The sequence below is a fragment of the Heptranchias perlo genome, chromosome 12 (assembly GCF_035084215.1).
Source record: "Heptranchias perlo isolate sHepPer1 chromosome 12, sHepPer1.hap1, whole genome shotgun sequence".
Lineage (NCBI taxonomy): Eukaryota > Metazoa > Chordata > Chondrichthyes > Hexanchiformes > Hexanchidae > Heptranchias > Heptranchias perlo.
In genome coordinates, this window is record NC_090336.1 from 68,698,023 (window position 1) to 68,714,807 (window position 16,785).

Here is a 16,785-nt window from a genome sequence, read left to right on the forward strand (position 1 = left end):
AGATGGCTCGGGTGACTGTCGCGGCGCAGGAGCGAGGTATGGGCCAGACATGCGCCACGTACAGCAACACCGAGAGCACCTCGCACCTGATGACCAGGTTCTTGCCCACGATCGAGAGGGATCGTTGATCCCACAGTCCCAGTTTCTGCTTAACCTTGGAGATACGCTCCTCCCAGTTTTTGGTGCACACCCCGGCCCCCACCGAACCAGATCCCCAGCACCTTCAGGTAATCCGACCTGACGGTGAAGGGGACAAAGGATCGGTCGGTCCAGTTCCCAAAGAACATGGCCTCGCTCTTGCTACGATTTACCCTGGCCCCCGAGGCCAGTTCGAAACGGTCGCAGATGCTCATCAATCTGCGGACCGACAGCTGATCCGAGCAAAAGACGGCGACGTCATCCATGTACAGGGAGGCCTTGACCTGAGTGCCTCCGCTGCCTGGGATCGTCACCCCTCTTATGCCCGCATCCCTCCTGATGGACTCGGCAAAGGGTTCGATGCAACACACGAACAAGACGGAGGAGAGAGGACAGCCCTGCCTGACTCCAGATTTGATCGGAAAGCTTTCTGATTCCCACCCGTTGATTGAAACTGCGCTACTGATGTTTGTGTAGAGCAGTTGGATCCAATTGCGGATTCCCTCCCCAAACCCCATTTTGGAGAGCACGTCCATCATGTACGTGTGGGATATTCTGTCAAAGGCCTTCTCCTGGTCCAGGCTGATCAGGCAGGTGTTCACCCCCCTGTCCTGTACGTAGGCAATCGTATCCCTGAGTAGCGCCAGGCTATCAGAGATCTTCCTGCCGGGTACGGCGCAGGTCTGATCGGGGTGGATCACCACCTCCAGGGCTGACTTGACCCGATTGGCGATGACCTTGGACAGAATTTTGTAGTCCACGTTAAGTAGTGAGATGGGTCGCCAATTTTTGATTTCGGGTGCTTAACCAACGGGCGCGCAGGATCTCAATGGAGCGCAGAATCAGTCCTGCAGCTGCCAAGTAAAGTCTGCGGTTTGCTAAGGCTAGTTCCCGGCAATAAGTCGTCGGAGACAGGCAGGGTGGCATGGGCAATAGACTACAGCAGGCGTGGTGGGCAGGGCGGGGTGCATGTGCCCAACATGTTTAAAACTCGTTGAGACCCGGGTTCGAATCCCGGTCAGGGGATGATTTTCTGGTGCAGATTAATTGGCACCGTTCAAGAAAATCTCCCATCCTGAGTACAATGCTCCACCCAAACCAGTGCCTTTTACTCACCTTAACACTCAGTTCGGAGCACAGTTTAATATCACAGCTTCCAATGTGGCCATTCACAGTGCACTCTCTCCAAACACATACACACTGTCTGCTTGTTTTTTAAAGTCAGCAACGTGAAGTTATTTCGCCTCTCACTTGTGGCAGTTTAAACGTTGCCAACCGTTAACATTGTGTCTCTCGCGCTCTCTGTTTCGGGAAATGTCTGACTTGGAAACAATTAATTCTGGAACTGCCAGTTTAAAACTGCAGTAATTTTTCCCACAACTGCTGGAGTTAAATGTTTCAAGTCAGGAGACCAAGTCTGTGGAAGGTGGCACGTCCCAATACACAGGCTTGCAGCTTCCTGAAAAGTGACCTGAGACTGACGTCTTTCCCTCCAAGGTAGAACTGCAAGAGGGAAAAGGAAGAAAGGGAGTGGCACTCATCCATCCCAGGAGTAAACAAAAAAACCACAGTTGCAATATCTCAGCATTCTGAGTAATAATCCAGGCTTCAAAAATCTGTTCAGCATTTTTAATATCTCCCCACAGGGAGGCGCACTGTTCCCAGAGACAGTGCAAGAGCAACACAGGAGGCACGTTCAAATGCACCAGAAGCCCAAACAAATAATCCAGCAACTAATCTGTAACTCCTGCATGATCCCTTTAAATACCGCTGGTGGCAGGGGAGGGGAGGGGGTCTTTCATGCCATTTAAGTTATGTTCAGCTGTGCGAGTGTGGAAAACCATAAAGAGATGCCTCACCATATTAACTTTCCAATACACCTAAACCATAAATGTGGACTTGACCATATTAATTTTCTAATAACCTTAAACCATAAAAAGAAGAAATGCATGATGGATAAGTTGACCATGTTAACTGACCAGCTGAATATAATAGAAAGCTCATGTTTTAGTTTCTCACCAAAGACACACAGAAGCACAATTGTCGAATTACTTCAAGTTCTCTCATGCTGATAACTGTCTGACTAAAAGAAATGAATGACCATATAGCCTTGAGACTGAGTACAGAACTGACAATAAAGACAGTTTCTTAGGGGAAAGGCACTTTCCCAGGCCTGTGTTCAAAAATCATGAGGCAGTCATGAGGAACCAGAGGGTGGGTTCCCTATTTTGATTGACTCACCACTTGAACCAATAAAGAATGTACATGTACGCCCACATTCTACACAGGTAGGCGTTAGTGATTAAACTGTATAAATGTGAACTGTTTCCTTTGTTCAGTGAAGAGGTTGTTCTGACCATTGTTCAGAACACAGCTTCCCTTGTATACAAGTTTCTTTTAATAAACTCTTCCTTGTCTGAAAATAAGTGTTTGGAGTTAATGCATTGTATAGAATAGGTAATTAAGTTTTCGACAATTCTTGGAGGTCCCACCGAGATCGCTTGTGATCCCCGGTAAGTACGGACACAAGTTGTCTGTCCGAACCCAGACATGCAGCGATTGATAAGTGTATGCATTAAGTGACGTGACAAATTCTTCTGCTTGCCTTTAGGAATTGGAAGGCGATCATAGGAAATGTGTTTTGTATAGACAAGGAGAAAAAAAAGGGGAAAAAAAAGTGAGAGACGCGCGACAGATTACTCGATATTGTCAGCTACGGTTTTGTAGTAACGGGCTGAGAGAGCAATAACGGAGTAGATCTGTGATACCAGTGATTACTAGAGTGACGTTGAGGTTGCTGTAAGGACCGACAGACGGTCAGCTGCTAGTAAAAAAAAGAGGCGCCAGGAAAAGAGAAAAGGTAACCAGGTTACAGACTTGTTTCAAAATTTTTTAAGTGTGAAGTTGTAATTTGGACAAGCGCAGACTAGATGTTGCGTAATTCGGAAAAGTGTGAAATTACAAGTCTGTAGTGGCGACAAACGCAGACTGGTGTGGATGTCGCTGATTCGGAAAAGTGTGAAATTCTGGTTTACCTAAATTAAGTGTTTAGATAGAAACACTAATAGTGTTCCCCCTTCTCAAAAGGAGAAGCACTTTTCAGAAGCAGTGTTCCCCCTTCTCAAAAGGACAAGCACTTATAGGAAACAGTGTTCCCCCTGCTCAAGGGGAGAAGCACTTTTGGAAAAAATCATTGTGTAAGTCAGCTGATTCAACTGAGTGCAGACGTTTCTCTCACGCACCTGGCCTGAGCTGGTTATTAAGGCCAGGGCTCTAAAGTAGGTGCAGAGAACACATGACGTCTTGTCCGATCAGCTGAATTATCAAGTGCGGATAGGAGACCGTTATATCGTTGTGTAGTATATTGTAGCGATTGTAAATCGAATCCCTCCAAAGGGAACACCTGCTGCTTATATGTACAGAAACTTTGGGAAAGAAACAACTGACGAGTTGATAGTTTGGTCCAAATGGACCAGGACTAAAAACTATCCTTTTCCCGAAGATGGCACATTTAATATGGATAGAATTAAGTGATTAGAAAAATGTTTAAAAGACAGAGACCCGAAAAAGAAAGGTTCTTTTGTTTTCAGTGTACTGTCTCTTTAAAAAGCCTGTCCTTATTGTGAGTGTTTTCTGTCGGTGTTGTGGGCCACGCCCCCTTCTGACTGCGTCTTACGTGTTTTCTTCTTTTGTGTGATGTATCTGTTTTGTCTTGTGTTTAATTCTGATATTGCTGAATTAAAATTGGAGTTATTGAGGTTAAGTGACCTATTAAATTCTGGTTCTTATAAAATGTGAGCATGTTAAATTCCAGACATGGGATCTTCAAAAAAAAAAATTGGCATTTTGAATTTTTATCTTGTGATTGGCTGTGATTAGAAAAAAGGTTCAAAAAAAAATAATGGGACAGATATAAAACAAAAGCGATCTGGTATCACCGTGATAGGAAAAGTCGGAAAGCTGGAACAGCTCGGAGAGTTGGTTATAATCAAACCCACTAAAAGTATGTGAAAAAAAAATGAATTGGAAAGCTATAGTTGTGTATGATGAGCAAATTATAAAACTTACGAAGACTAACTATAAACTAAAATGGACGATGGGAGATGTTATTTCCCGGTATGAATTTTAAAAAAAAAAAGAATTTATGTGAAAATTACGTTGACGTATGCTGAGAACTCTGCGTGAATCTGATATCTGGCTCCGTCGTTTTGTTTCTGAAAAAAAGTTAACCCCTTCCAAGGACACTGATATCTGTTTTCAATTCACCAAGCAACAACCTTTGCATTTATATAAAATAATTGACAAAATGAGGTTTAATTGTAAAAGAAAAGATAAAGTGCAGCTTTAAGGAATTACAAGTTACAGTTGTAGGATGATCTCTGGTTATAAATTAATTTGATCTTCGAAGCATTTTGTGCTATTGTGATTGATTCTTTCCTCTACCCCTTAAGGTTTTTACAAGCAAGAAATAACTAATCCTTATTTCCGTATTGCTGAAGTTAAGAGTTTGGACTGCACTCGTTTTTTTTTAAGATGTTGGTCTGATACCTTTGGAGTCACAGCATTCTGAAAGTGGAAAGAGCAGGTACTGTTTTTACAGTTTTAAACAGTTTTATTGTCTCTTGATAAAAACAATGATTTTTGTGAATTTTGAAGGGAGACACCCTCTTTCTTCAGGGTGCATGGTGAGGATCCTTGAATCCTCCTCCCCTGAGGGAATAAAAAAAACAAAATAAAAGAGACGGCGATAATGATCATATTGGATTTTAATTGGCGTCTGAAGGATAAGATTAGGGAAAAAGGCTGTTTGCAAAGTTAAAGCAGAGTCTGAAAAGAAAGTAAAGAAGCTGTAAGCAAACAAGTTGGTTAATTAGAAACATTGGAGAAAACACGATGATTAAAATAAATCTCAAAAATAGTGTGCAAAATATACAGTGTAAAGCAATCCACAAATGTGAGAAGTGAAAAAAATCAGTCAAACCTGTGTGAGGAGAAAATTTGAAGCCAAAATCAATTTGCTGAGTTTCTGGCGGGGTGGGGTGGAATGTGAAACTTAATCTCAGAGGGAGAAGTATCACATTACTGCTACCACGAGAGCCAGTTAATGTTAACCCCTTCCATCCCAAGAAGCCAGACTGTCATGCCAAGAGCAGTTCAAACAGATAGAAATGACCCAGTCGGTTGAGAACTGTCTGAGGCTTGGCCAGAACACAGGTGAACATGAGGTGACAATTGGTATAGGTTATGCTATTAAAATTGACCCAATTACTCGGAAATGCCAAAGGCTACAATTGACTGAGATATAAGTTTCCACACAGACAATGCTGCAGTGAAAAAAAAATTGATAAGAAAGGAATGTAAAACAAATCGTATGAAGAGAAAGCATAGGTTAGACAATTGGAAGTCCATTACTTGAGCTATGTACTGACACAGGGTACTAAACGCCTATCAGTTTTACCCCGCCACAGTATGATAAGGAAGTTCGACAAGTTCTGGGGCTATTCAATTTTATTTGAAACTATTCACGAATAGTAGCTCCAATATAAGATCTGACCAAAGAGGGGAAGACCTTCCCTGACAAATTATATAACTCGCATTGAGAATGCTAAGAAAACTCAACAATTATATCAACACCTCCTGACTCAAGTGTTAAAACAAAGCACGACATGGAATGGAGGTGGACATCGTAAAAGAGATAGACAAATGTGGAGACACAAAAGATCTGTGATAAGTGATATAGCAACTGCCTTTAATACGGGTGCCTCAGTTTGTTAACACCATTGATTTGGCAAAATTAGATCAAAAGGTCAGAGATTTAGGGTCTCGCATTAAAGATATATTTTTAAAAAATGAATGAAAATACAGATAAGGAATTGTCTGAGGATCAAATGCTGACCATACATTTGCAAAGGATAGCTACAGTGCTAGAAACACATGCCCAAACCATTAATAAATTAATAAAAGAGGAATATAACGTATCTTAGCAGGCGGCTGCTAATGACATCTGCAGTACATATGGTAACTGGATTGTGGAACAGACACGAGAGAACCTAGCCCAGATACAGGCAGGGGAAGTACCCTTATGGATAACGAATCAACAAACTGAGGGTGAACCTGACCTGTGGGCATGATGGAGGTGGTACCTCCAAGCGGCTGTTAGCAAACAAGAACATCACCCCTTGCCAATTCAGGGCAATGGTGCGGGTGTACCCCACTCAAGTGGAGTGTAAACCTGACGGAGGAGGGCTCCTAGGGTTGGTACTAGTAATACTGGTGATGGCACCCGAAACCCAGGGACGAGAGGTGTAACAAGTTCAGAATATTGGGGTAGTGAAGGATGGAATGCACATTTCCCATTACAATATGTTACCATATGCTGAAAAAAAAAATTAAAGGGAATTTGGCTGGAACAAAATTAAAGGGATGTGTTACTAGACATGCTGTCACTGTATGTCCACATAGTGTTGGACACAGCCCAGAAGCACAGTGTGGGTTTAACAATACCGGTACCAATCAGGATATTAACTGTACCATGGAGGCCCTAGAGGCGGATCTAAAACCCACTCAAGTGGCATATGCCGGAGAGGGCGAATACTGTGTTGCAACTAATTTGAAAACATTTAAATATGCCAATCTAACCCCTTGTGATATTTAAAGTCCAGAATTCTACTCCATTCCTGAAGTCCTGGTTCGGATTGGACCCGAGAAACTGGTAGAGATACATCGGCATAACCTCACCACCTTACAAGTTTCTGAGGATGTCAAAAAGGACTTAAAAGAATATCAGGACACATTTGGGTATCTGACACCCCTGTTGCCTAAATACTTGAAAGCATTGCGAATGGAGATACACCTCTCCCAGAAGGTTTATTATAACCTACAACAGGACAATAAAAATATTAAGCATGACATTGACCAAATTAAAGTCACCACTTGGTGAGATGACCTCTGGAATTGGGGACTGAATATATAGATCCATCCTCAGATTAGATTAATTTCACATGTATTAGTCGTAGTGCAGTTTGTTGCAATATGATTCTTGGTTTTCATGGCATGTAATAAATGTAAGCAGAGGATGAAGGGTTTGGCAAAGATAGTAAAACAGAGCCTGGGTGAGAATGTCCCCATTTTCTCTGTGATTTCAACTGAGAAAACATCTTAATGGTACCGGGAGTAGCACCCGCTGGGGTAAGGTGCATGTAAAAGGGAAGACAATCATAGTTTGATAGGATTATCAGATGCTCTGCCTCTCTTCCACCCGGACTGGTGGCCAACACGAAGGGAACCTGGTTAAGATGAGGTACAGCATCCAACAGGATATTGTAGGGATAAAAATTTGGATTAAGGGATATAAAGGGGTGGGTCCCAATCTCGAGTTCAAAGGTCAGGCGTAGTAGTTGATCAATTAACCTATAAATCCCCATACAAGGACCCCGGCTGTGGCGTACCAGAGAAAAAAAACTGACTGATTAATTAAACTGTTATAAGAGACTGTTGCAGCATGGCATGTCCTAAACTTTTAAATCATATGAGAATAATTGGCTCGGCATGCCTGATCGTGTGGGTGGGAACTGGCATAAAACCCGCTACAACCCCGACTGCAAGCAAACTCAATCGTGTTTCAAGGGAACTGCATGTCAATACTTTTTTATACATGTCATATATGTATGCAAAGCGTCAAGGTATCTCTAGTTGCTGGGTGTGCTCACATATCCCAATTCAATCCAAGGGAGGCATTCCACTCAGACCAGTCCCCCTAACTTCCCAAGAAATAGCGGAGTGGGTAATAAATCAAATTGAAATTAATGGGAACAGAATTTGAGATAGTGGCTGGATGAGTGCGAGAACCAGTAAGACAATGTTTGTGAGAAAGCAATGGAAGGAGTACACAATCACAACAAAATGTGAAACCAGATTTCGGGGGTGGTACCAACCTAATTACGATCAGACCCATAAACCTCCTTTTCTAATCCTTACAAATACACCAAGAACTAATGGAGCAATATGTTTGAGTAAGAATTCAGTAGGGGGTGATGTAATGGGATGGAGTAATTGCACTCAGTATATAAATATGACAGAAACCAGCATCAGTAGTACCATCAGATGGAAGCCTTGCACAGGTGGCCAAATTTACATAGATGGAATAAACGTAAAGAATTCCCCTGCAGTTACTGCGTATAATGAAACCTACTCTATTTGTGGCCACAAGGCATACCCATGGTTGCCTCAAAGATGGACCGGATCATGTTACTTGGGATATGTGATCCCATATATCCGACACTCATCATCCCTGCCTCAATATCCTGCTGGGCAACGAGTAAAGAGGGTAATTACTGAGGCTGACCGATTCTGGGCCATTGCTTTCCCGAGGTGGGGAGTGAGCATGGACACCAGAGAAATTATTAAATTAGCCAAAATCTGGGAAATAGTTGCTAATGATACGGCAGAAGCCTTAAAGGAAATAAGTGCAGAAATGATAGCCATTCGTACGGTCACCTTACAAAACCGTATGGCCCTTGATTACCTATTGGCAGAGAAAGGAGGAACATGCGCACTAATTGGATCTGAATGTTGTACCTACATGCCTGATAGTTCAGAGAATATTACTGATTTGACCGATCACATTCAAAGGGAAGTTGAGAAATTCAAGCAGCCCCCTTCATTTACTATTTGGGGCTGGGCAACAGGATGGCTGGGTTCTATTGGGACTTCTCTAGTTCAGGGACTAGTCATATTTGTTGTTATAATTCTTATAGCCTATTGCTTTGTCAAATGCTGCTGTGTTATGATGTCCAATCTGGGTACACATAAAGCGCCCACAAATTTGATGGTGCAAGTAGGGGTGACACAGGATGAGGTGCAGGAGGAGTTTGAACGTCTGGGTGGAATAATGCTCCATTAGAGTATTGTCCTTTTATATATATATATATGTAGGACAAAAGGGGGGAATGTGGAAAACCATAAAGAAATGCCTGACCAAATTAACTTTCTAATACTCCTAAACCATAAAGCTGACCATATTAATTGCCTAATACCCTTAAAACCAAAAAAAAGAAGAAAAGCATGATGGATAAGTTGACCATGTCAGCTGACCAGCTGAATATAATAGAAAGCTTACGTTTTAGTTCTCACCAAAGACACACAGAAGAGCTATTGTCTGCTTATGAGATAACTGTCTGACCAACAGAAATGAATGACCATATAGCCTTGAGACTAGGTACAGACCCACTGATAAGAAAAACTGTTACCAAGGAAACATGCTTTCCCAGACAATGTTAAAAGAATCACGAGGCAGTCATGAGGAACCAGAGGGTGGGTTCCCTATTTTTATTGACTAACCACTTGAACTAATAAAGAATGTACATGTACGTCCATATTCTATGATAGACAGACATTACTAATTAAACTGTATAAATGTGAACTGTTTTCCTATGTACAGTGAAGAGGTTGTTCTAACAATTGTTTTGGAGCACTCTTCCCTTGAGCTCAAGTTTCTTTTAATTAAAATTCTTACTTGTCTGAAAATAAGTGTTTGGAGTTAATGCATTGTATATAATAGGTAATTAAGTCTTCGACAGAGGGAAACCAAGGAATTATAGACCAGTTAGCCTAACATCTGTTATGGGGAAAATGCTGGAGTCTATAATTAAGGATAGGGTGACTGAACACCTCGAGAATTTTCAGTTAATCAGAGAGAGCCAGCATGGATTTGTGAAAGGTAGGTCGTGCCTGACAAGCCTGATTGAGTTTTTTTGAAGAGTTGACTAAAGTAGTGGACAGGGGAATGTCAATGGATGTTATTTATATGGACTTCCAGAAGACATTTATAAGGTCCCACATAAGAGACTGTCAGCTGAGATGGAAGCCCATGGAATGGAGGGAAAAATACGGACTTGGTTAGGAAGTTGGCTGAGCAAAAGGTGACAGAGAGTGGGGATAATGGGTAGGTACTCACATTGGCAGGATGTGACTAGTGGAGTCCCGCAGGGATCTGTGTTGGGGCCTCAATTATTCACAATATTTATGAACGACTTAGATAAAAGCATAGAAAGTCTCAGATCTAAGTTTGCCGATGACACAAAGATTGGTGGCATTGTAAGCAGTGTAGATGAAAACATAAAATTACAAAGCGATATTGATAGATTAGGTGAATGGGCAAAACTGTGGCAAATGGAATTCAATGTAGACAAATGTGAGGTCATTCAACTTGGATCAAAAAAGGATAGAACAGGGTACTTTCTAACTTTCCAAAGGGACCGAGGGGTTCAGGTACATCGATCATTGAAGTGTCATGAACAGGTGCAGAAAATAATCAAGAAGGCGAATGGAATTCTGGCCTAAAAATCTAGAGGACTGGAGTACAAGGGGGCAGAAGTAATGCTGCAGCTATACAAAACCCTGGTTAGACCGCACCTGGAGTACTGTGAGCAGTTCTGGGCACCGCATCTTCGGAAGGACATATTGGCCTTGGAGGGAGTGCAGCGTAGGTTTACTAGAATGATACCCGGACTTCAAGCGTTAAGTTATGAGGAGAGATTACACAAATTGGGGTTGTATTCTCTGGAGTTTCGAAGGTTAAGGGGTGATCTGATGGAAGTTTATAAGATATTAAGCGGAACGGATAGGGTGGATAGAGAGAAACTATTTCCGCTGGTTGGGGATTCTAGGAGTAGGGGGCACAGTCTAAAAATTAGAGCCAGACCTTTCAGGAGCGAGATTAGAAACCATTTCTCCACACAAAGGGTGGTAGAAGTTTGGAACTCTCTTCCGCAAACGCCAATTGATACTGGCTCAATTGCTAAATTTAAATCTGAGATAGTTACTGGAACTGTGGGGATCACATGACAGAATTCCATCCACTTATAATTCCATCCACTCGAACTTTCAAAAGGGAATTGGATTTAGACTTGAAAAGGAAAAATTTGCAGGACGATGGGGAAAGAGCAGGGGGAGTGGGACTAATTGGAAAGCTCTTTCAAAAGGCCGGCACAGGCACAATGGGCCGAATGGCGGCCTCCTGTGCTGTATGATTCAATGACTTGTCAGAGTCATCACCCTCTGGAGCAAACATACACAACATGTGGGGAGTGTGGGGGCACCACAGTCCTTTTAAAGGGGAACTTGACAAGTTCCTGAGAGGACATTGCCAGTTACAGGGAGTTAGTGGTTAGTTCAGATTGTGATGTGTCAGGAGCAACATTGCTCTCCTGGAGCCTCAGGGAGTGGGAGAGCAATTGGCCAGAGGCTTTTTCCTGGATTGTCCACATTTCTTTGTCTGTTCCAGGAGACAGCGTTACTAAGAGGTGGGACGACAGCGTGTGAAGTTATACTGTCAACTGGATGGGGCGAGCTTGATGGGCCTGATAACTATCAGTAGATAAAGACTTTTTGTATGTTTGTTTGTGCAAATTGAGGATTGTCTCTGGGCCCTACCTGGTGTGTGGCTCAGAGAGTTCACCCAGTCAGTAACTGAGCCCAGGGACAATCCCCAGTCTGCAATCCCCCATTGGAGAACTCATCTCTTCCCCTTTCTGTTCCTTGCTATGACCCGACCACAAATCACAAAACACAGTAAGTTGGTTAATTTTCCTTCCATGTTTATTTCCAGATGTTAAACTTCTCAGATTTAATTTGTGGAAATAACATGGGTCTTAAAACATACAAGAAATGACAGACAGGTCCAAGACGATTGCTTTTCCACTTCTACTCTGGGGACACCATCTGAACACAATTGCCTCGGAGCCTGGTCTCCAACGATCTCCAGTCCAGCTCTGAACCAGCAGCCACTCCCCGAACATTCCACGATGATTTAAATCCGGTCGGTGCCTTGTCCAGAGTTCCCACTTCTGTCTCGTTACAGCTCGATTGAAAACTGTCCCAATCTATTCTTTAAATGCTAACTGTGAACGGGTCGAATGGGGGGAATGTGGACCTAATTCTCGGGAAGCACCGGCACAATTTCCTGGGGAAAATCTCTTAAGGCATGACCTCCGTTTGAAGACATTTTTCAGATGTCCTAACTTTGGAGAACGTGCCCACATGTTTCCCCTCCCTCCCCGGCTCCCGTGCAGTGTTCACTTTTAGCACACTCCAGAACTCAGTTTGTTGACACCCAAAGGCAACCCAGAACGAGGAAAAGACACAAACCAAACACTCCCCACAAGACCCAAGAGACAACCAGGTGGGTGGAAAATGCCGTGTTACTTGGAGAATGAAGAGGGCCTTACAAGGGAGCAGCTCACAAAGGGTCAGCTTACAAGGGAGCTGATGGTCATTCAGGCATTCTTCACACACTGCTGGGGACTAACCAAGTAGCACTGAGGACAAGGAGGATGGAGGTACTTGTAGGGGAACGGAGACTTAAGTGACCAGGACAGACCTGATAAAGTGAGTATTACCCATGAGTGCCACGCTGCTGGTGTACCCTAATCTGATAGGCATTCCATCTCAACAGCCAGGCCATCAATCAGCAGCTGGCCGGATCCAGATCCAGATCCTGACACTTCAGCTCACTGTTTGGATCGAGCACCCATGAATCACACTCACTTTGACCTATTTGTCCTGGGAGCCGGATTCTGTTCCCTTGCAGGGTCCACCCTTCTCACCCTGAGTCCCAGTTGGACAGTGTCCAGCAGTGTGTGGAGGATGTCGGAATGAAGCATAAAGATTCCCTCAAAAAGTAGGAACATCTTTAATCTTCAAATGACTTGGCGTTCTCCGGTGGGCTCCTGAAGTCAGATTGGCAGCATTCAACACCAGGGTTCAGAGAAGCACGGTTTGTGAGGTCAGTAAAGGGTTAACCAGAACCACCATCTGCTGCAATTTTCTGTAGCATCCTGGAGATCAGGCAACCCTGAGCAACAGAATCGAGAAACAAGAGAACGAAAGACTGTCCCAGCCTCCACCTTGACAGTCTGAGGACCTCGAGCAGACTGGTGATTGTCCGGTGATCCGAGCAAGTCGATCGATCTGGTCACCCCCCAAGTCCTGAAGATATTCTGGACTACCTCAGTGTGGATCATCCACTCGTCAGGGTGGACTACAGAGCAGCTGAGTGTGCCGACTGTAGTGTTGTCCACGCCGGCCAAATGTGGCACCAAGAGTGTCACCCCGTCGTTCAAGCACCAATGGGAAGCAACGTGTCATCTTGACAGAAGGACCCAGGAGGGAGTCCCACCCTGTTTGTAGACAAACCGGACGACTGTCATATTGTCTGTCTGGAGACACACTGACTTACCCCGCACCGAGTCTGAAAGTAGATAATGTCCTATTGTACCGTTCACACCTCGAGCCTGTTGAAATGCCAAGTGAACCCATCCATGTCCACTGGCCTAGAAGCCCATTCACACTGAATGTGACCTCCACCCATATGTCAGAGCATTAGCTGAAGAGCCTGCTGGCTGTAGCACCAACCCCTGGAGAACACTGTGCTCCCAGGACCACCAGCTCTAGTTCAGATACTGTGACAAAGGAGATCTGTGGAAACATTACTGGCAGAGCAAGGCTCAACTGGAGAAATATCCCCAACAGTTGAGCCTTCTGGATGACTATCACTCCCTCACTCTCAGTGTGGATGGTAGAAGACCATGATGTCACCTGCTAGTATGCCCACTAGTAGATGGTCCCTCTGATGGTCAAACCAAACCACGTTGTGAAAAACATGGAGGCTCAAGCTGCTAACGCCGAGGACACTCACTACTCCTGGTCTCATGGAGCTGGACAGGGTCTCGAAGGTTACTTGTTGCAAGCTCCCTCAATTCCAGGTCCTAATCTGGAATGACGGGCTTGCCTGATACAAAGGACATTGCAGTCCGGCTAAAGCCTTGAAAAGGCTGCTGTCCCTGAAGGGGCCTGGAGATGGGGTGTGGGCTAAACCACAAAATAAAACAATGATCCCCCCACCCCCCCACCCCCGGCCCTTGGGTGGCAATCTGGGAATGCCTGAAGGTTCTGCTGGAGATGCTTGTAGCCCTGCAGCAGCTCCTCCACTTGCTCGCCAAAGAAGCCCTCAGCATCAAACGGCAGCTGCAGTAGTTGCTGCTGCAGTTCCTGAAGGAACCCCAAGGTGCGCAGACAAGCTAATTGGAGATACAAGATCCACTGGGCGATGGACGCTGCTCCTACATTGAGGGCACCCACACAGCCTGCTGCTGCAGTGGATGCTCTCTGAAGGTGGTCCTCACTCTGCGGCAGGAACTGCTCCCTCAACTCACCTGCGAAACATTTGCCTGCCGATAAGTAAAGCCGTCCCCAGTGGATTTGGTGGGTGGGAACACGGGATATGCGCCAAACCCTGCAGGAAGGTCCACCAGACCCACACGTCCCATCATTTGGATTGTGGTGGGTGAAACAGGACCAGTTTCCAGGGCAGTGACCTTCCTTCTGAAACGTTCACAACTAAAGTTCACCAGCTGGATCAGTGAACTGCAAGGTGTGAAGCAGGGTGGCGGAGGCACTATGGACACTGTCTACCTTGGCCATAACCAACTGAAGGACAGGGACTTCCGGAACCGACACTTTCAGACTCTGGGTCACCCTTGTGTTGAATACATGAAAAAGCCTCAGTGACTGGAGGTCGTGACCTGACGCAGGCTCCCAACTGGGCTTCCGAAGGTGAGAAGCCTCCGGGCAGCTTCCTCGGGCTAAACCGACAGGGAAGGTTGATAGTTAGCCCCTGGGAACAGGGATGAGGGCGGCTGTACCAGCAACGGGCTCATGAATACAAGCGCCGATCGAGATAAACACTCGAGACATGAGCCCCTGCCACTCGGGGGAGGTGCCACTGAGGCACACGTAACCTCCCTGGGAGTGAGAGCCCTTGGAACCTGGATGCCCCTCAAGAATTGGAGGGAGCGGCTGAAGGTGGCTCCACAGTGATGGGGGAAAACACAGATCTATAAAAAGTGAACGGAGACCTGTGACTGCCCTCGCCAAAGTGGAACTCACCCGCAGCATCGGTGACCCCGAGCGGGGTCGAGTCCTCCGAGGGTGGTGCCCCCAAATGATCTGGCGCCAACTGGAGACCAATGTCCCGGGGCTGGGTTGGTGTCACCAGAGGGCACGACGGATGCCTCTGGTGAAGGACTCACCAACAGTAGCTGGCGGCGCTTGGGGGAACCAGCCTGATTCTGGCACCAGTCGGCACGGACACCTCAGAGTCAGCTGGTGCCAGAGGAGGACTCTTCCTCTTTATCCCGGGAGGCCTCGGTACAAGTTGGTACCGGGGCTTCGCCCGATGGTGTGGACTGGGATGGCAGGGACTGGTTGGCGAGTGGCCTTAACCAGCCCGTCCCACTCTACACCATCGAGGCAACAACCGGAGCGTCCCCCCCTCGAGACTTTCCTGTTCAGTCCCAAGGTGGAGCTCCAGCCGACACCGGTCGGAGATGACTGTATGGACTGGGCCCTCTCCAGTGCCAGTACAGTTAACCCCGAGCAGTGCCGAACTGAGCCTGGAGTTGGAGCAGGGTTGGTGCTTGGTGCCGATGCAGGGACAAGATGGCTGAACTTGGAGGTCCAGCCCAGGGGAGTGGGGAGGAGGGGAGCAAATTAACAATACAAATAGATGTCAGAATAAGTCAAGGCAGAGATGGTCGGGATAACAGACCCGGTGATCTCAGTATCCAAACTACAGACCCACAGACTTCACACTCTTAGTGATCAGTGTAAATTGTACTCTTGACATCTATTTGTCTTGTTAATCCGGGGAGGTGAACAAAATGAATCTGGTGGGTCGACACTTAAATTTTGCTAAAACTGGGAGTCTGGGATGGGAAAGAAATGTGAGAGAACGGAGAGAGTGGGTTTAACACCATCTCCAGTCATTGGCTGCGTGTTTAGATGGATCTTTGGGGGGTTGGTTTTCTCATTAAAAAACAAATGAAAAGACGTCAAGTTAGCACGGAGAAATGGATGGGACACAGAGGGATGGCGTGAGGGGAATTTCAGTCGCACTGCTCCCCTCTTCGCGGTATCTCTACTGACATTGATTCGATTCCGGTCGGGATGCGCTCTCACTTGTATTAGATCCACTTGTTCTTTGTGGTTCTGTGGTAGTTTGACAAAATGCCCATTTCCTCTCACTCATCCTGATACCAACCGTGTACCTGTGGCAGGAGAATAAATTACACATAAAAATCATTGGATTGTAACAGGGAGAACGACAGGCATTGTCCAGCTCCCCACGTATAGTAAACCATTTAGCCTGGAAATGCTTAATGCAGATGTTGGGTGCAGAACTTATCAACTTATTTCTTTTCTTGTAACGTTTCTGGCCACAGATTCTGATGCCACCTGAGTATTAAAGGCAGAAGATCCCACCGGTTCTGGAGTTGAACAATTGACACCTTCTTCAGAATCAGAGAGAAGGCCCAGAATGGCTGCCTTGCCTTCAGGTGAACCAGGATCACTGGCACAAGAGGAGCTTGTCTGACACTCTCGGAGTGCTTTAGATGGCAGGACCTGAACCAGCTGACCTGGGAGGTCCTTGGCAAGGACCCAGGGATTGACAAGTCCAGACGACACCAGTAACACCTGGGTCAAGAGTTTCTCCCCGACTCCTCCAGTCTCATTGTCTGAGGCCAAGCCCAAGGCCCAGATCTTTTTATATTTCTAATTAACAGAGTGTCAATGCACTGAGTTCAATTA